Source organism: Mobula hypostoma, chromosome 5 (genome assembly GCF_963921235.1).
Source record: "Mobula hypostoma chromosome 5, sMobHyp1.1, whole genome shotgun sequence".
Lineage (NCBI taxonomy): Eukaryota > Metazoa > Chordata > Chondrichthyes > Myliobatiformes > Myliobatidae > Mobula > Mobula hypostoma.
The window spans coordinates 180,258,842-180,282,629 of NC_086101.1; positions in this window are offsets into that span (position 1 = coordinate 180,258,842).

A 23,788-nucleotide genomic window follows, 5' to 3' on the forward strand; every position below is an offset into this window, starting at 1 on the left:
CAGTTTGTGCACAATCGTTGGAGCTCAAGAAACAGAGGTCTTCTCTCCACCATTCGATCTCCTCCGAACTCCTCAACCCTCGGACTGGGACCAACCACGGTGGTCTACCAGAGCACATCCCGCACGTCCTTCCTCTTCACCTCTCCGCGCCGAATTCCCGCGCACTCTGAGGTTCTCACACATACAGATAGAATAGCATGACTTCCATTGGTTAGTTCCCTGTTATCTATAATTATAACCCAAACATTTCAGCTACAGAGAACATTACCTCATCAGTTAACATTACAGAGAAGCCATTTTATTATTAGCAGTTAACAGTTAACATTGCAGTTAATATTACTGAGAACCCTACAAGGGGATGAGCAGACTTTATTTTCTAAGGAAGCTGAGTTCCTTCAATTTGTGCAGCCGGATGTTGGAGATCTTTAACAGTCTGTCGTAGCGAGTAACATCTTTTTTGCTGCTTTATATTCAGGTAGATGGAGCTCGTCAGCCTGGAAAGGCAGTCCATCTAAGAGAGGGAAAACTCTGATTTCAAACCACCTCTGCTTTGCGGCCATACTCACTCATGGGAAAGGCTTTGGGAGTAAACCCTGAGGCCAAATCCAGAACTGGAGTCCCTAAGGCAGTCCAACCTTGCCTTCAACCTCGTTCTGGCAACTCCTACGACGACACTGGTGCCAAGCTGTATCGGCTCTTGCCCTTCCCTTGGTCAACATCGGTGTCGTGGAGAGGGGAGACTTGCTGCATGGGCAACTGCCGGTCTTCCATATGACCTTGCCCAGGCCTGCACCCTGGCAAGGACACTGTGACAGACTGAAGCAAGACTTTCCAGGCACAGATCCATGGTCTCGTGAGACTAACGGATGCCACCATATTCCGGGAGTAGCTAAATAAGACTAAATAAACTCATCAAAAAGGCTGAATCTGTCCTTGGCGCAACCTGGACTCTTTTGAGTTAGTGGTGGAGAGGAAGTAACTATACAAACTGTTATCCATTATGGACAATCTGGCACATCCTCTCCATGACCTACAGAATAAGCAGTGAAGCACCTTTTTGAACAAACTCATTCAGCTCTACTATCACAAGGGTCGTTACAGAAAATCTTCCCTATCAAGTGTAATAAGCATGTACAACAGTTCATCTTTGTGCAACAGGAGATCACACATCATAGTACAATAGTCTCTGTTGTATTATTTTGTACATTATTATTGCACAGTATAGCACATTGGTACATTATTATTGTGTTTATTATGACTCTATATTTATTATTAGTTAAGTCTGCACACTGCTAAGTTGTGTTTTTAATTGTTGCTTTTGTAGTGAAAGAATTTCCCACTCGAGAACAATAAAGTAGTATTATTATTATCATTATGATTATTATTATCATTTTATTTGTGTTACAATGGCGGAATGACATCCCTTGATTTTCAACACAGTAGTTTCCCCCCATATTGAAAACCCTGTTGGCATTGAGCAACCTGGATAGACACTGTGGATAATTACCGAAGTAATGTCACCTACATTTACATTTAACTAGCACAGTTGGGCGCAGAAAGAAAAGGTTGTTTTCTTAATTGCTTAAACATAAATTAGGATTATAATTGTCCTTTTCAATTACTGCCAGCTTCCTTCAAATTTTTCCTATACTATATTTAATTGCGGAGGCCTCTGAGTGTCTTAATACCATTTATTTACTAGGGGTTATGCATAAGTAGCTGAATACTAGAGTCAAACACAACATTCATTTGTCATTCATTTCCCATTCATTCTCAATAAGTTAAGCCATCATGGTGGGAAAACTATTCATAATCCTATAAGACCATAGTGATATGATTATCCATAGTTATATGGAAAGAGAATTACCTGATTGTGTAACAGGTTTACACCAAAGCAAGTTACACTGATTGGTGAAATAAAATGGATCCAAGCAACACACACAAAATGCTAGAGGAACTCAGCAGGCCAGGCAGCATCTAGGAAAAGAGTACAGTCAAGGTTTTGGGCTGAAACCCTTTGGCAGGATTCCCGGAGGAATTCAGCAGGCCAGACAGCATCTAGGAAAAGAGTGCAGTCGACATTTTGGGCTGAAACCCTTTGGCAGTACTAATATAGGTTGATAAAGGGTCCAGCTCCTCCATTCATAGCAGCTATAGATGTCACTGTCCATTGGTAGTGGGTAGGACCATTTGATTCTTGTGAGTGCAGATTACACTATGTGGAGTTCCTCCAGCATTTTATGTGTTTTTCTTTGGATTTTCAGCATCTGCAGAATTTCATACATTTGGGAAGAAGCTGATATAGCTATCCTTATTCCTATATCCAGGCACAGATCTTGGGGTTGGTGATATTTTAGTGCATAGAATTTCGTACTATATAAACCTTTTTCATTGTTCCTGAACTGATCATTTTGTTTTCGTCTTCTGGAACATTTCATGTATCTATTTACTCTGGCTTTATTTGCATCAAGCTTTTGTTTTAGTGTATCTGTAAATCTACAATGTTTTTGATTGTATCTTGTGTGGACCTTATATTTCCATACCTTTTCTCTTAACTTCTCCAGCTCAGGTTATCCATTTTATACTCCATTAGGTGGGCTATTTCTGCACTTTAGGTTTCAATTTGTTTCTTAATCTCTTCTGCCATTTTGGTGTTCTCATTTTGTCACTCACTTCTGGGTTTCTATTAACGAATGCCTCTGTTTTGGAGCCATTGCACTGCACTGCTTTTAATGCTGTGCAGTACCTCATTGTGTGTAGGTCTTCAAACATTTTAAGTTTCCTAAATATAATATTGTTGAGAGCATTAACAATTTTTGTAAATTTTGATGACTTGTTTTGTTTTGGTATATAGGGTCTTTTGTTGGGTCAGTGTGCATGTATTCTGTTAGTGTGTTGTTAAATGTTAGGATAATTTTGTCTGTCAGCTCAGTTTCACCATCAACATTCTGCAGAGGCTCTACATCTGTGTTGTTGCTGTTACTGTCAGGTTGTGGATCAGTTGTTGAAGTTGTTGTATTTTCATCAGTACTTCAGTGTGTGGCATCTTCACTATTTTAGACAATAAGACCATTAAACATAGGAACAGAATTAGGCCATTTGGCCCAGTGAGTCTGCTCTGCCATTCCATCATGGCTGATCCATTTTTCTCTCAGACCCAGTCTCCTGCCTTCTCCCCGTATCCCGTCATGCTCTGACCAGTCAAGAATTTATCAGCCTTTGCCATAAAGACTTGGCCTCCACAGCTGCCTGTGGCAAAGAGTTCCACACATTCACCACTCTCTGGCTAAAGAGATTCCACCTCATCTCTGGTTTAAAAGAGGAGCTGGAGTGGTACATTAGGGGCCAGTACAGTGATCCACCAGGGAAAACATCCCTTGCTTCACCAGGGTTCGTTCCATGCCTGTCCTTCTAGCCGTCCAGTTTGACATCTCCCCTCAAGCTAAGTGAAGTCAGAGAAGTCCTCAAAAAGACAAGGTCAGCATCAGTGCCAGGTCCGAACAGAATTCCTCACAAGCTCTACAAAAACTGCTCTCATTGCTAATGATCTTGTGGAACCTAATGAGAACTGCTTGGGAAAACCAGCACATCCCATCAGAGTGGCAAAGAGCTGTGGTGGTGTTCATTCCAAAGAGCAGAGCTCCAGTTCCATCAACCAGTTCAGAAGCATTGTACTGCTGAACATTGAGGAGAGAAGCTTCTTCTTTGTAGTTTTAAGAGGATGACCAGCTACCTCATGGTCAATGGATACATTGACTCCAGAAGGCAGGAGTTCCAGGCTTCCTGGGATGCATCATTGATATGGGAACAGATTCTACAAGCCAAGCATGAGAATGGTGACCTACACTTCATGTGGCTGGATCTTGCGAATACCTGTGGATCTGTGCCTCACCAGCTCATCAACTTTGCGATGGACTGCATTAGAAGCCTGGTTTCCGATTATTTCGGTGACCTCCAGATGGACTTCTCTTTTTGAGACTTTACAATGGGTTTCAGCAGCTGAAATAGCAATTGCAATGGGGTGTTTCATCTCTCCCATCCTGTTTGTGGCAGCCTTTGAGATCATCCTTATTGGAGCAAGGCCGGTGGTTGGAGACTTAAAGCTGCAGTCATGACAGAGGCTTCCTCCACTGAGAAGCCACCTGGATGATGTCACAAGCACAAGAAGGCTGCTGAACAGGCTGGACAAGCCAGGGAAGTGGGCAAGGATGAAGCCCTCCAAGTCCCAAAGGCTATCCCTCCGAAAAGGGGTCAGAAGCGACAACATCACCTTTGTTGTAGGGGGTGAGGAAATCCCATTGTCGGCCAGGCAGTCCATCCAACATCCTGGGAGGCAGTAGACTGCAGAACTCTCTGACAGGAAGATGGGAGTAGAAGCACAGAGACAGTTCGTAGAGGGCCTGGCCAGAATCGATCAGAGCCAACTGATAGTGTGGTGCTACCAGTTCATACTGTATCAGTGGTTGACAAAGCCCCTGCAGATGTGTAAAATTCCCTCATCAGCAGCCATTAGGATGGATGGGATAACTATTTCTTACGTACAGAAATGGCTGTGGTTGTCTCAGTGTTTCTCAGACACTGGGCTCTTCGGGAAGAACAGGTTACAGCTGCTACTGAGACTGGTTAGCCTGGGGTGCAAGCAGGAGAAAATCCAACTGATTGTTGAGCAGAGGGAGTCCACTGACCCACTGGTGAGGAGTTCCAATGCCCCAATCCATTATGGCCATAAATGGAGAGCTCAAGCTGAAGTAGACCAGGCCATCAGCAGGCTGCAGCACCAAGAGGTTGTCAGGCACAGTCCAGGCTGGATATGCTGGACTTAGCTGGGGAAAGGCAGCACAGTTCTGGTCCAAGGCCTCCATGGTAGTGGAAGAGGTGACAAGGACAGAGTAGAAGTGCTACAGGGTGAAGGCAGATGCACAGGGCTGCCAGGGAAGCTGGACAACATGGGAGAACACCGTCAACATATCATTCAACTGGTCTGACCTGTGGAAGGTCCCACAAGTCAGACTCAGCTTCCTCATCAGGGCAACCAATGACACCTTGCCCTGCCCCTGAAATGTCCACCAGTGGTTCAGCAGAGAGGATAGCTACACCCTGTGTGATGCTGCCAATGCCAATCTCCAACACATCCTGGCAGGATGCAGGACTGCACTGAACCAAGGGCACTGCAGATGGTGGCACAGCCAAAGAAGCTAGCAGGGATTCTAGAGACTGGCAGGTCGATGTGAGAAGCAGCCTTTCCACTGCAGGATGACAACTCATCCCATTTGTTAAAGCAGGTAAGAGCACTGATTGCATCTGCCCAGGAACTCCGTTAGGACTCCTCTGCACAGACAAGGAGTGGTGAACATGAGGGCAGATCTCAGCAGACAGCTACAGTTCCCCATAGAAATCGCCACCACGTCTCTCCATACAGATGTAGTACTGTGGTCCACAGCTGCCAAGACAGTCCTCCTCACTGAGTTAACCATTCCATGGGAGGAAGGAATGGAGACTGCCCACAAGCAGAAGAGGGTGAAGTACTCTGACCCAGCAGCTCAGTGTTAGGAAGCTGGTTAGAGGACCATCAGCGACCCTGTGGAAGTAAGATGATGGGCTTCATCAATGCATTGACGACAAGATGACACCGTGATATGGCACTGACCAGAGTGAGGCTCAGGAGGGCCACCAGGGAGCTGGCAGAAGAGGCAGAAAAGGACAGCTTTTGCCCACGGCTGAGGAGGATGAATGGAAACTAGGGGATTGACTAACTGCATTGGAAGCTGCAGAGGGAAGCAGGGAGACATTCTTGCCACTGCTCCGCCACCAGAAAACTTCAATGAGTGGTGCTCCCCGGCTGATGACCCCGCAGTTGACATATGGGTACTGTTGGAGATGCGGCAGGCGCCAATGCCAAGCAGGAAGCAATGTCTTCCCATAAATCACATATCATCTACGTTTACATATACAGTTGGGGCAGAAAAATAAGGTTATTTGCTTAATAACTTAAATGTAGATTAGGCTTTTGATTGTCCTTTTCAATTACTGCCATCTTTCCTTGAGATTATTCCTAGGTACAGAGGTCTCTGAGGTGTCATAATACCATTCACTTACTAACGGTTATGTGTCAGGGACTGAACACAAGAGTCAATCACAGCGTTCATTCTCAATCAATTAAACCATCATGGTGGGAAAACTATTAATAATCCAATAAGGCCATAGTGATATGATTATCCATAGTTATATCGAAAGAGAATTGCCTGATTGTGTAACAGGTTTACATGAAAGCAAAATGCACTGACTGGTGAAATGAAATGGATCCAATGCAGATTGATAAAGGTTCCAGCTCTTTTATTCATAGCAGCTATAGATGGTAACGGGTAGAAGAACCATTTTATTCTTGTGAATGATCTTCATTATTTTCTTGTTTATTTTATTACTATCATCTGTTTTATTGTATCTGCATGTTGGTTGTTTGTCAGCCTCTGTGTATAGTTTTTCATTGATCCTATTGTCTTTCTTTGTTCTACTATGAATGTCTACAAGGAAATGAATTACAGTGTAAAATTGGGTGACATACAGTTCAACATTCAAAGTGCAAGTTATGATCATTGTATATATGCAGTATACAACCCTGAGAGTTGCCTTTCCCAGAGACAGCCACAAAACAAAGAAAACCATGGGACCTCTTCAAAGAAAATCATCAACCAACACCCCCTCAAAAAAAAACAAACCTTGCGAACAGCAACAAGAAAAACGAGTGAAAAACACAAAATATAGAACACAAAATTGAAAGAGTCCAGGCATTTTCATTTCAGCTCAGTGTTCATTATCTGCAGGCTGCCTTGATTCAAAATCACCCAAAATAGCAACAAAAAAAGGAGCAATCAGAAACCAGAAACACATCATAACGTGAACTACAGGATCTAATCTACAAACTGCATTGATTAAACCTTGTCCAGGTCCCAGGTCTCCAGCACCATTCTCCATCGAGAGAGAGAGAGACCCCATTCGAATGCAAGGACCTTCCTCTGGGGGCATCAATCAAGAGGCTGGTAGACGGCGTTGAACACCCTTAATGATTTCAATCTTCCTCAGCTGAAGGGTCTCAGCCCGAAATGTCAACAGTACTCCTTCCCATAGATGCTGCCTGGCCTCCTGAGTTCCTCCAGCATTTGGTGTGTGTTCCTCAGCTCTTTAGTCAGTGAGAAATGAAGTTGACTGTGGGCTTGTGTCCCATCTCCAGACTTCTAGGCCTGGAAGCCACATGCCTCATGGAACCCCTTCGAAGAGAGCAACGCACCAGGTCACACAAAAGGTAGATCAAAGGCCGAACAATAGCAGAAGCACGTTTGAAAGAAAAAGACAATGTAAAAGGAGTGAAAGAAATAGTTTTGTGAAACATCTGGAGGATGTCAACCTTGGTCGTATTCTTTGCTTGCTTTGATAACAGATTGACTTGAACTCGAACAGTTTCCATTCTGTATAACTCTGTGAACCTATGACTCCCCGCATTTCATACAGAAGACATTGCATTTACTTATTCATGCAGATTACTCTGACAACAACTCCTAAACACTTGGTTTAGATTCTGTTATCTAGACTGATCGAATATTCTAATCACAGCATACATAATGAATAAAGATGGCCCTCCTAAAATCAGTTTGAAATAAACAGTTCGCTCATCTATATTTATGCATTTGTTTCTGACTGAGATCAGTATAATTTGCATGCACAGCAGTCTCAGAACATTCTAAATCATAGAAGCAATCCACTTTTATTTTATTACTTTTATTGTGAATGACGTGCTCTGATGCCCATGAGCTTTACAACTCAACTGAAAACTGGTTGCTGATTGGTCAGTGCAATAAATGATAAACTTTTAAGACCTAAACTCAAATGTAACCAATTGTCAAGACATTATCAACTCCATGAGAGGTCTTTTGTTACTGTCTTTTGTAAAATGACCAATAGTTCAATATTCGTCAGTTAATCCTTCCCAAACTGAGGATGAACAATTAACTGAAAAAAAAATGCATTAGGAGATTGTCATGGAAACTTGTTCAGCAGTTGAACTTGAAGGACTTCAGCAATGAGTAGAATATCCAACCACCCATGCTGTCAGCAGGAAACCTTGGTCTGAAATGTTGACTCTTTACTGTTCTCTAGATGCTGCCTGACCTGCTGGGATCCTCCAGCATTTTCATGTTCAAGTTGAAGTTCAAGGCAAAATGGCTTGTCTCACACTGGGACAGCCACAGACAATGTAGCTTTGAGCAAAACACTGGAGAGCAGCACCAAAGGGAGGAGGCAGCCCTCAACCCAGATTGGGTTCTATTGAGCCCACCACATCTCCCACACTGCCTCCGACAGTGCTTCCCCTGGGTGGCTGTAACAGGCGAAGCTACAGCGTGAGAGCCTGGTCCACGCAGCAACCGAGGACACACAGCTCCCCCAGTGTCAATCTCACCAATGAACTGGATTTGCAGTATTTTATATTACCAATGTCCAACAGGGTCTTGTGATTGCAAGAAAAACATTTAAGACAGATATTTACTTTGTTTGTTGGACACAGAGATGCCACTGTAACCAAGCCGCTGCCATCTTTCTTGCCATTTTATGCTGTCAGGAGGATTTGCCACTGATTTTTTGTGTGTATTAATTGAAAATCACTTAGCAAATCACTACCCTTTCTACCTGCGTTGACATGTTCAAGTAGTGATATATATAGAGCTATATATATCTCAGGATACATTCCTTAATGCCCAACCATTTATTGTACATGTCCTACCTTCTTTGACTTCCTAAGATGCATCACTTTATACTGTCATGATTCTCATCCTTAATAATGATAATAATAAATTAATAAAGCTCGCGGAGTGCCAGACCATCTACTGAGAGCAATAGAGTCCAGCTATACCAAAACCTTGGCGAAAGTTGTATCACCAGACAGAGAAACAGCAGTGTTTGAGCTCCTAGTTGGTGTGCTGCAAGGAGACACTCTGGCACCCTACATCTTTATAATCGTCCTTGATTACGCTCTGCGTCAAGCTACCGAAGATCATGACAAGCTTGGTTTTACCGTAATGCCATGGCGAATCAAAAGGATCAGACTAGTTACACTCACAGATCTCGATTTTACAGATGACATAGTCCTGCTTTCTAACCAGATGGAGGAAGCACAGCAGCTGCTGACAAAAGTGGAAATAGAATGCAATAAAGTTGGACTTCACCTAAACACTAAAAAGACAGAGTGCGTGGTGTTTAACTGCAACGAAGGTACTCTCAAGACCATAGAGAATGATACTATTAAGGAAGTCTTAGACTACAAGTACCTTGGGTCAAGAATGATGAGTTCAGAGAAGGGCATGAAGATACGGAAGGCGCTGGCGTGGAGGGCTATGAACGACATGAAGGATATCCGGAAGTCGAACCTGACCAGAGGGCTTAAACAGAGGATTTTCATAGCAGTCATAGAGTCCATTCTCACGTACAGACGCGAGACATGGACACTCACCAAGGCGATGCAAAAGTTTCTAGATAGTTGCTATACACAAATGCTCCGGATGGCTCTTGACATGAGTTGGCAACAGCACATGACGAACGTTGAGCTCTATAACAACCTACCAATGTTCACCACTAAAATCGAGGCGAGAAGACTGCAACTAGCGGGGCACTGTCTACGCCATCCTGAACTACCTGCCAGCCTAGTCATCGTCTGGGAGCCCAAGCATGGGAGGATGAACCCTGGGCGCCCTCCCAAGACTATGGTCAACACGCTCCTAGAAGACAGTGGCGCAGCTAATGTAGATGAACTGAACACACTGATAAAGGAGAGGGAGAAGTGGAGAGTCTGTCATCGTGCCCGACGCCGGCCCCCTAGGTCTGAGTCGACGTAGTAGTAGTAACAGTAGATTCTCATCCATTTGTAAATGCTTTCTATTTGATCCATATCCTTCTGTACCATTATGCAACCTTCCTAACTATGACACCTCCTTACTAATCATAGCTTCTAATTCACATCCAAGTCAGTAATATACAGTGCTATGCAAATCTTAAAGCTGATTTATACATGCGTCAAAAGTACGCCGTAGGTATCACGTACCCTATGCCATAGGGTGACGTGCACCTCCCCAAAAATGTAACTCACGCGTTGTGGCGACGCAGACCGCAGCAACTGAGATTGGTCCGCTTGGTAGCATCGCATTTCCTCATACGCATTTCCAGTTGCTTTTCTCCACCATGGCTGTACACTGATGCGAAATAAATGGCTGGAAACAATGAACCAAATCGTCAAATCTATCTGCCGACATCCGATAATATTTGAAATTCATTTCCTTGTACATGTCTCTCACGAAGAAACTCAACACAGTGGCATAGAAACCCCGCCGTCAACTAACGTTTTGCAAGTGATTTGCCGAGCGACGCAGACACAACTACGCATGCTCACTACGGCGTAGGGCTACGCAAAAGTATAAATCAGGCCCACGGCGTAGCCCGTACACAGAAGTATAAAAACTCTGTAAAATGAAAATGTTTTCAAAAATAATAAAATGAAATGTTTCTAAGTATCAAAAAATACTATAAAGATTGATAAACAGTTAAAAAAACAAAATCATATCATTATTTGGTGTGACCACACTTTATACCTTTAAAACCACATCAATTCTCTTAGGTACACAGTCATGCAGTTTTACAAGAAAATCACCAGGTAGGTCATTCCAAGCGTCTTCGAGAACTTGTCACAGTTCTTCTGCAGACTTCAGCAGTCTTGCTTGGTTCTCCTTCTCCATGTAATCCCAGACAACCTCGAAGATGTTGAGATCAGGGCTCTGAGAAGGCCACACTATCTGAAACTGCATAAAAAATCTAGAGTGCCGAAGAATTTTGCACAATAAATATTAGTTATTCTCCTGTCTTCTGGTCCCACACTTGTGACCAAAGAAGATCAGAAAGTCTCCATCTGGGCTGAGCAATTTCCTCCTTTTCTTCCCATAGCATTCTCAGAGTGATCTCTTCTCAGCACTGTGGATATTGTCCAACGTTCTGTGTCACAGGACATTCAATACTTCTGCCTGCTTAATCCTGACATAATCCAGAACATCAATAGACTATCCCTAAACTCCTTTTATTCCATGTTCCTTTCCTTGGTTAATACAGATTGGAATAGTACACCGAGCACCAAGCTCACATCGTCTGTCTCTATACACAATTTGCTCCTTTGGTCCCTAAACAGACTCACTCTTTGCCTGACTATCCTATTGCTCCTAATGTATTTCAGGAATGACTTAAACATGGCCCACTTTTCCCTAAATGTCTTCCTTAAGTTCTTTCCTATAGCCTTTATATTCAGAATCAGAATTATGGCCAGGTTTACTTTCACTGACATACTGTATATTGCAAAATTTGTTGTTTTATGGCAACAGTACAATGCAGGGCATGAAAAGTACTAAGAACCAGACCCGCTCATAGCCATCCTTGTAGCAACAAGCTCCCTATCTTCAGCCAATATGTATGAAAAAAAAATGGCTGTATTGTTTGGAATGGTGATTGCTAAGAAGTTAATCCTGCAAATGTGGAAAATGGACTCTGTGCCTCCATACGATCTGTAGCTGAGAGAACTGGCAAATACTTTACATTTGGAGAGACTGAGACTATGTAATGAGGACAGAGGGGACATCTTTGAAAGAATATGGGGCCCTGTATTGGACTTTCTTACGGGGTGAAGACTGAGGTGCACCTCTGCTGTGTATGTTTACTTTTGCCTTCATATTTTTCTCCCTTTTTGCTGCTCAATATTTAATTTGATTTTGTTATGGTTGTGGATGTGCTTTTTTTTTGTTTGTTTGATTATAATAAATAAAAAATAAAGAAGTTACTAAAAGTTACGAGATATAAATAAATAAATTGTGCAAAGGAGGAATAGCATGGTAGCATTCATGGGTCATGAACCATTCAGAAACATGATGGAGGAGGGGAAGAAGCTGTTCCTAAAACATCGAGTGTAGGTCTTCAAGCTTCTGTACCTCCTCTCCAAAGGTAGTATTGAGAAGAGGGCATATGTCGGATGATGGGGGTCCCTAATGATGGATGCCACCTTCTTGAGGCACTGCCTGTTGAAGATGTCCGTGATGGTGGGGAGGCTTGTGCCTGTGGTGGAGAACCCTCTGCAGTCTCTTGTGATCCTGTGCGTTGGAGCCTTCGTACAAGGTGGAGATGCAAACAGCAAAAATGCTCTCCACTGAGCACCACCATACATCAATTCACATTCCTTAACGGACTCACTTGAAGCTTCGATGGCACCGGCCTACAATGGACTCCATTGCTTCTCTCTGACTAAGGCGTCGAGCAAGGTGGAAGACGATAATGATAGTGGAGGACAGCCGGTGTCTCGCGCCATCAGCCTCCTCTCCCTCTCGCTAGCTGCTAAAGGAGGGAAGTATGGAAGTCTTGGGATACACATTGCAATAATTGATCAATGAGACTGTGGACTCTTTTTTGGGGGACTTTGAGGTACATGTTGCATGTGTTCCTGGATTCTGTACTCTTTTTTTGCTGTTTTTGAACAGTTTGATTGGGGCAATCGATGTGGACTGGGGTGCTTCAGTGAAGAATGCTCTGCCCTGTGACAGTGATGAGCTAGCAGCCTGGCAATAACTGGGCCAAACTGAACACTATTGGACTGCTGGTTTGATCTTTGATGTTCTATGTTTTGTTCACTTGCTTTTTGCCATTTGCGCAGTTTGTTCTTTTCTCACACGTTCGCAGTTTGATGCTTTCTTAACCAGGCTTCATTATGTTTCTTTGTTTTGTGGCTGCTTGTGGGAGGACGAATTCTGTATACATACTTTGATAATAAATGTATTTTGAACTTTGATTTCAGTTGTCTGTACATGTCATATGCTTCTCTTGAGATTGATGAAACCTTCAATGTCCTTTGTCATCCAGTGTCTTAATCTTTTGCCACCTTTTAGTTAATCATTCACATAATGTGAGCAGTAATGGAAGTGACAGTATGTATTATCATTCTAATTGCTCCTAAACTAAGGAGATGATTAAAATCAATAACATTGGTTGGTTTGGAGTCATACACAGTATAGTCCATACAGTTAGGCTGGCAGATTTCTTTTCAAGTAGGTCATTAGTGAACAAGATAGGTGTTTATCACAATCAACTAACTTCATAGGTACCATTACTGAAACAAACTTTACATTTTTAATTTATTTACATTCATTCAAATTCCAAGCTGCACTGGTGGGATTCAATCTTAAACAATCGTCCATACTGACTAGCAGACTGAATCAATGGCTGTATGTCTGCAACTAAAGCACAACACTGGACAACTACTTTCTGTGAATGGACACCATTGATGCTTCGGATGAGTACTCTGAAATTCAAGGACATGCAAGCAAAACCAGTGCAGAGCAGATTGCACACTCCTCAAACTTCTTCTGCCATTCAGAAACTTCCTGTCTGATCTACTAGTAACCTCATTTCTACGTTTCTGCCTTCAGGACAACTTTACTGTCCCTTGCTTATCAAAAGTCTGTCTAACTCTAACCTAATAACCTTCTATGATTACTATCACTCTTTGTGAAGAAACTTACATGGACTATAAGTCTTTTGAAAAAGTAGATCCTGTGTTAAATCGGTGACCCATTATATTTAATTAATAGTCCCTAATTCGAGCTTCTTCTTAGACAGAACATCTTCTTCACATCCAACCTGTCAAGACCCCTCAGACTCATGTGTTTCACTCACTCACCCCTCAAACTTAATAAAGTTTCCACTGATTTTTTAATTTTTTTTCCATTTTAGGAACAATATCTAAGCAATAAAATGATTAAGTATGGACCAATAAAGCGTGCAATCTTCTGATTCTATTTCTTACAAAAGATCAAACCAATCTTTTATTATTGTAACTCCCGCTGACTCCTACTCAGAGTCAGCCAGCATCAAAATAATTCTCAAACAATAAAGACTCCAGTGAAATATCTCCAAAATCAACGAAGCAAAACAGCTTCTTGGTAATCTAAATCGGTCGATTGAACAGAAAATTTGCATCCAATACTCTTCTCCTCAGTTGTACTTGGCCATTGTGGATTACTAGCTTCTTCACTGCAAAGCTAACCTTTTTACCTGTATCAGTCTCAGTTTTCAAGAGATCTGTTGGAGGCAGCAAATGAATAAATAAATACAAACGCTTGTTTAATAAATGTATGATGAAAGATTGAGATCACGGTACAAAATTCCAGATCTGTGCAACTCACACCTCACTTTAGGTAGCTTTAGGAATAAGTATTTGGCTCATGCTTTCCTGTTATATGCCAGATTATACACATGGCTTGTGTGTGCTGATTTTAATTTTGGATTCAGTTTGGGGCGAGGAAACAAATTCAATCATTATTGATGTTCTGTAAAGTAGTTATTTTTAGTTACTTAATGTAAGATTTTTATGATACGCAACTAAATATAATCTGTAATAACAATTAAAAGAGTTTTTGAGACTTACCTTAATTACTTCTTTGATAAAATCTTCATGTAGAGCTGTAGTGTTATTGAGTGCACAGCACAGAAACAGGCCGTTCATCCCATTGATTCTGTGCTGACCATTAAGCACCTATTTGTACCAATCCTACACTAACTGCCATTTTATTCTCCCAATGTCTTAGATTCAGCAACTTAACTGCAATCTATAAAAGTAAATTGATATACCAATCCACATTATACGTGTTATTTAGCTTAGAGATGTAATCCATTGGCACCAATTTTTAATGCTTAAATTGCATATAAAAGCAATTTTGCTGCAGCTGTGTGCTAGTTACCACCATACAGACACCAGAAATTGTCTGAAGTTTCAATTTAATGATCAGATTCAGGATCAGTTTTATGATCACGATGTACTTACTGTATTTCCTCATGATGACATGAAATTTTTCATTTTGCACCAGCAGTAAAGTGGAAAGACATAGAAATTATTATGAATTACGAAATACACTCAAATCCATTCAACTGGGCCATTGGTTAATCGGGGCAGCTGCATACTAGGGCCAACTCCTAAAAAACAAAAATTATCAAGAAAATAGCTGGGATTTCTTTTGTTTATTTGGGACATCATGCCACTTAATAAGGCAAGAGACTGTTTCCATCTAGCATAGGACATTTGCAATAAATCGTACTTGGAGTGAACAGTAAGCAAAAACAGGCTTTGCCAGTTCCCCATTTTCACAATCTTATATTTCAAGTATTTATCTATCTCCACCTTAAATATAACTGATGATCCAGCTTTCAGCACTCTCACAGAACAATTCAGCACAGCATGGTTGCAAAATGTTGCCTTTATCTTTTGCTTACTCCAAGATCGATCTGACCTTTCCCTCCTACACAGTCCATACTCTGCCATTTTTCTTTCATCCTTATGCTATCTAAGAGTCTCTTAAATGTTGCTAATATCTCAGCCTCTACCACTACCCCTGACAATACTGTGGTGAGAACTTGGTCCATGATGACGGATGAGTAAAGCTTGTTTAACTCAACATCCATTTTTACTGCAACAAGCACAAACGCAGTCTGGGTGCTTTGTCCCGGGGAGCGAGCACACTCAGTTCATTCAGACAAGGGAGGTGATTATCACACATCCCAGTTACAGGCAAACACACAAGCAAATAATTGTATAACCCAAACTAAAATGTAATAATCAATTAACTTGAACATCCCACCATAATCCTACAAAAGAGTTTTAGAAGAAGAACGATAAATGTTGCTGGCTCCTAGGAATGCTGGGGCAGGCTGTCAACTATGCCCACCCCCTTCCCTGGAGCGCCACATACATTCCAGGCACCAACCACTCCCTATGTAAAAAACCTATCTCTGACATCTTTCCTAAACTTTCCTCCAATCATCTTAAAAGGATGTCCTCCAGAATAAGCCATTGCTGGCCTGGGTAAAAGACGCTGGCTACCCACACTATCTATGCCTCTTCATCATCTCATACACCTCTATCAAGTCGTCTCTCATTCCCATTCATTCCATACAGAAAAGCCCCAGCTTGCACAACCTTTCCTCATAAAATATGCCCTCTAATCTAGGATTCTAGAGATTTGCTACACTCTGAGAGGAGACATTTCTACACCACTCAGTTTTAAATGACTGGCTCTGTTATGTAGTTAATATTTCAGAAATATTTGAACAATCTTGTATATACAGTATATTGTTTGATTAATGAGAAATTTCTACACCCCTCAGTTTTAAATGACCGACCGTTATATATTTAATATTTCAGTAATATTTAAGTAAACTTGCCTATATATTTGATTCTTGTTTGCTTAAATAATTCAATACAGATTATATGTAAAAATACATGAATTGTATACATCATCACACTACCATGTGATCCGTGCGTGCCTCGCTTAAAGTAAGGAACGGAGTTAGACAGATAATCCTGGCTCTCGTTTTTCTTCCAATTAGTTTAATGTTTTCAAGTTACACAACATAACTGGCCCCTTACTTTGTAGTTATATTCCCTTGTCTGTAACTCCCATGAGTGCAAGCACAGACATTCTTGTTGAGCAATTTTAACTCTACAGTGCTGGAATGCGTAGAGTTTCTCACACATACAGCAGACAGCAGGCGATAATTCCTCCTGCCAAGCCCTCTCTATGGTGAAAAAGAGCAATTTTCCACATAAGTTGTCACAGGCAAGCTTTTCATGGTTTGTCAGTTAAAACTAAAAATATTCTTAATATTGCATTTAACCCAAGAGAGAAAATTGGGACTGATAATTGTGTGGTCTTGCCCTTCTCCAACTTTTCCTACTTTTACAATTTAGTTTTACATGTTTCACTGAAATAGAAGTACCTGAACATTCATCAATTTCATGCATTAATGCTCAAGAAGTTCAGTGTAATTCAAAACATTTGTTTCCTAACCTACAGGGTATTTCCAGCATTCATTTTCATCTCTGATTTGAGCAGCAGAGGCCTGAGAAAATCGCAGTGAGTCTAAGTCCTGGAACTCAGCAACATGACAGTGTCTTCACCAGAAAGACTGGAGTATTCAATCACATTACACACTACCACCTTCACAATGGCAATTATGGAAATGTTTGTAGTTCCTTATCACTAAAGCTCGGTAAATAGAAAGTCTTTTTATTGAAAACATATTTTTTAGATTAGATTATGAGGACACTCAGTCCTCATTTATTGTCATTTAGAAATGCATGCATTAAAAAATGATACAATGTTCCTCCAGAAAGATATCACAGAAACACAAGTCAGACCAAGACTAAAACTGACAAAACCACTTAATTATAACATATAGTTACAACAGTGCAAAGCAATACTGTAATTTGATAAAGAGCAGACCATGGGCACGGTACAAAAAGTCTCAAAGTCCCGATAGCCCCATCATCTCACGCAGACAGTAGAAGGGAGAAACTCTCCCTGCCATGAATCTCCAAGATCCACAAACTTGCCGATGCATTGCAAGCACCTGACCGCAGCTGACTCTGAGTCCGGCTGAAAACTTTGAGCCTCTGACCAGCCCTCCGACACCAAGCACCGAGCACTTCGACCCTGCTCCGGCCGCCGAGCAACAAGCAAAGCCGAGGACACAGAGCCTTCCCCTCCGGAGATTCTGGATCACACAGTAGCAGCGGCAGCGAAACAGGCATTTCAGAAGTTTCACCAGATGTTCCTCCGTGCTCTCACGTCTGTCTCCATCAAATCAGAATTATGCACAGCACCCTACTTGACAGATAACAGATATCATTCAGCGGAGTGGCCACTGGAAGCTGCGTCACGCCTCCATCTTCTCCTCCCTCCTCATTTGGAAATGTATAATAGAAGGAGGATAAGAGATGAGTTGATATCGATGTATAAGGTGATAAAAGACATAGATTGAATGGATAGCCAGAGAAATTTTCCCAGGGTGGAAATGGCTAATACCAGGGGGCATAATTTTAAGGAGATTGGAGGAAAGTACTTAGCAGGGGTTCCCAACCTATGAGTTCCATAGACCCTTCAGTTAATGGTAGGGGTTATGGCACAAAAAAAGTTGGGAACCCCTGGTATAGAGATAAGTTATGACACATTAGAAGGTGGCCAGTACGTGGAACACCCTCCCAGGGGTGGTGGTAGAGGAAGATACATTAGGGTCATTTAAGAAATTCTTAGCTGGGCACATGAATGATAGAAAAATGAGGGGCTATGAAGGGTTAGATTGATCTTTGAGAAGGTTAAAAGATCAGCACATCATTAGCCGAAGTGCCAGTACTGTTGTGTATGTTTTTTGTATATGAACTAAAACAGTATGGCAGAGGAATTCTGATTTATTCCAAAATGATTATGCTTGCCAGTGACTCCAATAATATTTTAAATTTTGTTTGCAAAAGTATGAATCTGTGGCCTTCTTCATACACACCCAATCTCCCATCTTCAAAGACTGTACATCAAAAAAAAGACCAAATATTGATCTGTACATTCTGTGCATCAACATAAAGCCAACTGTGTAAATTACAAGGATTGCCTGACAAACTTTCTCTTAAACTTATTGACAAAGGTTTTTTATTTAAATCTGTATCTTTCAAATTAATTTAGGAGACATGTTTATAAAAACGTCGGTGCAGTCTCATTACAAAGAGCAAGTTTGAAACATTTATCCCCATTTGCATCTGTGGTCATCCAGACAAAATTCCAAGGTGCATTGGTTAATTAGTACATTAAACTTGGTGACTACCTTATTATGATGGTCTTTACTTGTGCTGTTCAGCACAGTTGGAGGACAACATTCTCTCTGCATCCAGCCAATCAGGACTTTTTATCATTTCAAAGGTAAAGGCTGAAGGGGGTACCTGACTGAAGTACACAAAATTATAAGGACTACAGGTAAGACAGATAACGGAAACTTTTCCTCTGCCAGTGCTGTTAAAGATCAGAGGGCAAAAGACTTGAAAGTTAGAGTGGATCTAAGGAAGCATTTTTTTCATGCCGAGGAGAGCTGGAACCAACAATATGTTACCCAATGGGATTGGCCGTTGTAGAAGTGGTTACAAAATTTAAGAAGTATCAAGGTGAGCACTTGAAGTGAGCAAAGGAAAATGATGGAAAGTGAGATTAGTACAGATGGCTCAACACACAAAATGCTGGTCAAAGGTCAACACTGCATAAGCAATATAGTTCTACCCTGGCAGGACTGTTTCCTTGTCCAATTTTCCACACATAAAATAAACAATAAAGGTCCAGGAGGAAACATATGCAATCACGTGGAGAACGTACAAACTCCTTACAGAACACTGGTTGCCAATGCCATAAAGGGTTCACTATCTAGCAAGAGGCTATTATTTTGTTTGAATGTTCTATGTCTAGCCCACAGCAGGCCTATGTTTTACAAAGAGCATTTGGAATAACTTTCTATAACTGAATTTTAATCAAGTTCCAACTGTAAAGGAAGATTACACAAATGACTATTATGCATTAAAAGGCATAATCGGTGATGTTTTAATGGAAATATTTAAGGCATCCATATCAAATATCTTTGTAAACCACAACTTTATGAGATAAGCCATGCTTTTCATCCGTGCTGGACTGAACATCGAGCTAGCAACTCAGCTTCGTAAATAAAACAGACAAAATGCTAAAGAAATAGCAAAGTTGCCATCCAATGGGCCACACAGCGTGGAAAGAAATAGCAGTTAATGAAATATGTTGACGGATGTGGCCATTGAAGTAAAAGTATGAAGAACTTGTTACAAGTATGTTCACATCACTAACTCTGCTTGAAATGATACAGTTTAAGTTTGCAAAATTGCCCTACTTTGAATTGTTAGGAAACAAACTGTTGGCTTTGTGTTCTAGTGGTTCAGCACCCCATGTGTGGTTTTGAGACTCTTTGGATGAGTGACTGTATGACTGATATTGATCGTAGAAGTCTATGTATGTTGGTAATTTGGTTTATTATTGTCACATGTATCAAGGTATTGTGTTTAGAGTAGTAGGAGCAGGCACTTCAACCCATCTAGTCTATGCTGGCCTAGTCCCATCTACCTACACCTGAAATTGGACGCTATCCCTCTCAACCTCTCCTATCCATGTACCTATACAGACTTCTCTTAAATGTTACAACTAAACCTGCCTCTACTGCTTTCACAGACAGCTCATTCCACACTTGCATCACCCTCAAAGTAGAGATCCTCCTCAGATTCCTCTTAAGCCTTTCATCCTGAACTTATGAGGTTTAGTTCGAGTCTCACCCAGCCTGAGGAGAAAAAGACTATGTTCATTCATCCAATTTATACTCCTCAGAACTTTGTTTACCTCTATAAGATCCTCTTCATTCTCCAACGCTCCAGTGAATAAAGTCCTAACCTATTCAACCTTTCCCTATAATTCAGGTCCTCAAGTCCTAGCAACATCCTTGAAAATTTCCTCTGCACTATTTCAATATTACCGATTTCTCCCTTGTAGTTAGGTTACCAAAGCTGCACGCGATGCACAGATGTGAGAGAGAGGGGTACACAATTATGATGGGAATATGTCATGTTTTTAACATTTACAATATTACTCAAATATTAATGAACAATAAAATTTAATATTTCAGTAGTATTTGAGTAATATTGTAAATTTTAAATACAGAATGGTATAGATGCAAGCAGGTTTTCCACTGAGGTTGAGTGAGACAATTGAGGTCATGGGTTAAGGATGAAAAGTGAAAAGGATGGAAGGTGAAATGTACAAGGGGAACATGAGGGGAAATTGCTTCATTCAGAAGGTGGTGAGAGTGTGGAATAAGCTGCCAGCAGAAGTGGTGGATGCAGGTTCAATTTCAACATGCAAGAGAAGTTTGGATAAGTACATGGATGGGAGGGGTGTGGAGGGTTGTGGTCCAGCTGCAGGTCGATGGACTAAGTAGAATAATAGTTTGGCATTGACTAGATGGGCCAAAGGGCCTGCTTCTGTGCTGTAGTGTTTTGTGGCTCTATGACTCCAATTAGATCAAGAGGCTCTTTGTTCATCAGGCTAAAAAAAACAGCAGCTTATTTCCAGCATTTTGTTTATTCTTCTTTTACATTGAAATAATATTTTGGCTCCATTATATACAAATTTTATATTGTATAAAATTTCAAAGTGTGAAAATGCTACAAGGTCAGACTATTCATAAATTTGCTCTTGAGCTTAAGTGGATGTCTGCAATTGGCTTACCTCACTCTGTTATTTCATTCAGAAATCACTACCCGAGTCATTACTTTTCATTAATTGGTTCCTCTTCTTGAGTTGAGTGCATAATCTTGGCCTGATGTGTTAGTGCTGAGTGAACAGCTGCAGATTGTAAGACAAATTTAGAAATTCATTAACTCTGAGCCTGGTTTCGAGGTGGCTAAGCATTCATCATGGAAGTTGTCAGTGTCGCTTACAAGACTCATTTGAAGTGTGGCGTTCTTCCTACAGGCAGTTGCAGAGGAAGCGTTATCTTGGATCTGTCAGAAATCAGGAGGAAATTAGTGTTATAATGTTACTTCAGGACTTCCTGCAATCAATGCTGGTCACTTACTTCGCCGACTGAAGTGATGTGGGAGACGGAAGCACGACGGCAGGCGGTGTGTGCCACTGCCAGAGGAACCCTGTTCTCTCTCTTGCTGATAGACAGTGAGAGCCTGTCGGTCCTCGGGTCAGGGGGGCTTGGAGAAGCGATGTGGAAGATTGTAACCTCAGAACAGCATTGGAACAGCGAGTTACTAGTCTCCACTCTTTTTGTTGCAGGGGCGACCTCTCTCTCCCTCAGTGAACCTATCTGAGATATCGAAGTGCTGGGTTATGGACTGTAACTTATGATGGACTCTAGATTAAGTTCTCTTTGGGGGGGCTTTTGCTATTGCTTGCATGGTGGGGGGTGGAGGGTCGGTGTTTCTGCTGGCACAAGTGGAGGGGGGGTAGGGAGAGTGTCGATGCTGCTGCTTGTGCGCGGGAGGGGGTGTGGGGGCTTTGGGGTTTTGTTGTTTCTATTATTCATTCAATGGGAGTTTCGTGTTTTGCGGATATCTGTGAAGAATAAGAATTTCAAGTTGTACATTCTCCGATATTAAATCGAACCATTTGAACCTCATTGTAGGAAGAATGTCAAGGCTTTCAAAGGAGTTTAGAAGAGTTTTACCGGTTGTCTAGAGCAGAGGATGTTATAATAAGAGCTAATAACTACCAAACAGGAATGTGGATTGTGCTAGCATGGTAACAGGGAACTGCAGACAAAGCCTACATGTACAGACATGGAATGCAGCAGTGATGACGTCCAAGTTTCAGGATCTTCATTAATTATGTTACAGTGTGGACCCACTGTTGTAACAGAAAATTGGATTTGCTGTTAGACCTGTGGATAATCACTTTATTCTGTAATCAGGATCTAGTCTGTTACTTAATTAAGTGTTTCTTTAACCACCCGATCAAAATGCAGCTGAACTGGTAATCACATCAATTGAGAATATAAAAGCTGTACCGAATTCATACTCAGGCAGATCAGCTTTGACTGGTCTCCAGGCATGCATCGGTTTAATAAATCGCTTGTTATTTCAAACACCAACTGCGTGTGATCTTTCAGTTTCAAATTAAAACATATAATCAAATCAAGTTTAATTATTATTCAAACCATACATAGGTTCCGCTGAATGAAACAGCGTTCCTCTGGGGCCAAAATGCAAAACATTCAAAATAACAGGTGAACATTGAAAAATAGTGAGTAACATGATCCAAAATATCGTGCAAAGAAGCATATTCACTCAAAAAAAAACATATACAGTCCAAGACTCTGAGCAACAATGTCCAGCAACTGGTTTTACAGTCTCCCGGCAATTTACAGACACACGCAATCCAGCCTGTCATTCCACCGCTCCCACCGCTGCAGTTTGTCCCAACAGAGAGCACAAGGTATGAAAACTTAAACAACAGGAATTCTGCAGATGCTGGAAATTCAAGCAATACACATCGAAGTTGCTGGTGAACGCAGCAGGCCAGGCAGCATCTCTAGGAAGAGGTACAGTCGACGTTTCAGGCCGAGATCAGGGTCTCAGCCTGAAACGTCGACTGTACCTCTTCCTAGAGATGCTGCCTGGTCTGCTGCATTCACCAGCAACTTTGATGTGTGTTGGTTGTATAAAAACTTAAGTTGTTTTCACTTGAGTGACGAAGGCTGTAGGGAGATCTGAGCAACATACATCAAAGTTGCTGGTGAACGCAGCAGGCCAAGCAGCATCTATAGGAAGAGGCGCAGTCGACGTTTCAGGCCGAGACCCTTCGTCAGGACTAACAGAATGGGAATGGGATGTGGAATTCCCATTCTGACATGTCTATCCACGGCCTCCTCTACTGTAAAGATGAAGCCACACTCAGGTTGGAGGAACAACACCTTATATTCCGTCTGGGTAGCCTCCAACCTGATGGCATGAACATTGACTTCTCTAACTTCCGCTAGGCCCCACCTCCCCCTCGTACCCCATCTGTTACTCATTTTTATGCACACATTCTTTCTCTCACTCTCCTTTTTCTCCCTCTGTCCCTCTGAATATACCTCTTGCCCATCCTCTGGGTCACCCCCCCCCCCCGTCTTTCTTCCCGGACCTCCTGTCCCATGATCCTCTCGTATCCCCTTTTGCCTATCATCTGTCCAGCTCTCGGCTCTATCCCTCCCCCTCCTGTCTTCTCCTATCATTTTGCATCTCCCCCTCCCCCTCCAACTTTCAAATCCCTTACTCACTCTTCCTTCAGTTAGTCCTGACGTAGGGTCTCGGCCTGAAACGTCGACTGCGCCTCTTCCTATAGAT